Source organism: Trichoplusia ni, chromosome 2, assembly GCF_003590095.1.
Source record: "Trichoplusia ni isolate ovarian cell line Hi5 chromosome 2, tn1, whole genome shotgun sequence".
Taxonomy (NCBI): domain Eukaryota; kingdom Metazoa; phylum Arthropoda; class Insecta; order Lepidoptera; family Noctuidae; genus Trichoplusia; species Trichoplusia ni.
In genome coordinates this window covers 18,758,427-18,759,842 of record NC_039479.1, presented here as the reverse complement: position 1 = coordinate 18,759,842, position 1,416 = coordinate 18,758,427, and the positions used below count along the sequence as shown (strand labels likewise).

Genomic DNA, 1,416 nt, shown 5'->3' with positions numbered 1-1,416 from the left:
TTTATTTAAACACCTAAGCAAATGAGGTATCTTAATGTATTAAAAGTGTTCATCTCAAAATTAAACAATACTTTAGATATTGTAATCGAAAATTAACAAGTATATTGAAAAATCCTTAAATTCAACATAATAAAATAAGCAGGCTTAAAATTTAAGCCAAATATATATCAGTCAAAGATAAAATCCGCGATAAATCTTAGAAGATTGGCTTCTTCAGGACACGTCTATTCAAATCGCATTTTTCCGATTCAAAAATCTACAAAGAACCTATGAAAGTCAACTACCCTCAACTAATACAGTGGCTCGGGCGTGGTAAGGTGACAATATTATTCGAGCTAAAATTGGGAATCGCCGCATTTATTAAAGAGAAAACCAGCAACAAAGGGATGATATTGAATTGTAAGGAACGATGTCAAAGATTGAATACTTTTTGGATAAGGCATTTTATTAAAAAAAAATACAAAATGGTAAAACGAGATTGGGAAGTTTGTTGTTTCCGCCCGGGATCGAACCGGGGACCTTGTGCGTGTGAAGCACACGTGATAACCGCTACACTACGGAAACGACGATTATGTTGGTGAAATTACAGATCAGTTTTAAAAGTGAGTTGATACAATTAATTTGTGTCTTTGAGTTAGTGTCGTTGAACTATTTAGTTGCCATACATGAATAAAATGTGAATATTTCCCGCAAGCATGAGTCGATCAAATTACAGCCACCATGACGTCACTTTGTGTATAAATAATGCGAAGTCGTCTCTGAACTTAAAAGCGATTTATTTAAATATTTTTTATTCTTCAGAAAAGAACAAAAATACGTCTGTAATATTGTTTAATTATCTGTCTGACGTTTTTAAAAGTGAAGTCTAATTACATCACTTTTTATCTTGTTACACGTTGTCAGCTCGAAAACCACAGCTTAATATCTTCATCGCTCCATGTATAAGATCACGCCAGTTCCGAGGGTCGGGGCGGGTGACACGCACAAAGAACCGCCAACTTCTTTCATTGTAGATTAAATTCTTTGATTCTCGCTCACCTAGTCATCATCCACTGGAAGCTAGGCGAAAGCTACTATAAGCTTGAATGATCAAAAAAGACTTAAACTCAAATCATTTTAGAACAATGGTAATAAAATTGGGATGTAAGTTTTACCAAACACATTACAATTTAAAATATTTGACGAAAATATATACATTTAAGATCTACTAATAATAAGAAATGCAAAAGTACTTTGACGTCTGAAACAACTTTTTGAAAAAGCTATTAATTTATTCGTTCAATTAATCAAACGTGTATTCAAATTTTGCTACGAAGTAGCACTTTTTGTATTTCAGAATACCTACATTAGACAGCTCCCAGATTCACCCAATCTTCACCGCTTCCTAAGTGCTTGTGCTGTGTGAGAACAAACGGC

General features: G+C 33.8%; 1 non-coding gene across 1 annotated transcript; it reads right to left on the bottom strand.

Moving 5' to 3' along the window:
- Window positions 1–491: 491 nt before the first annotated feature.
- Window positions 492–564, bottom strand: Trnav-cac. The gene has a single exon. It is a non-coding gene; the product is annotated as a tRNA-Val (tRNA).
- Between the last annotated feature and the right edge of the window lie 852 nt (window positions 565–1,416).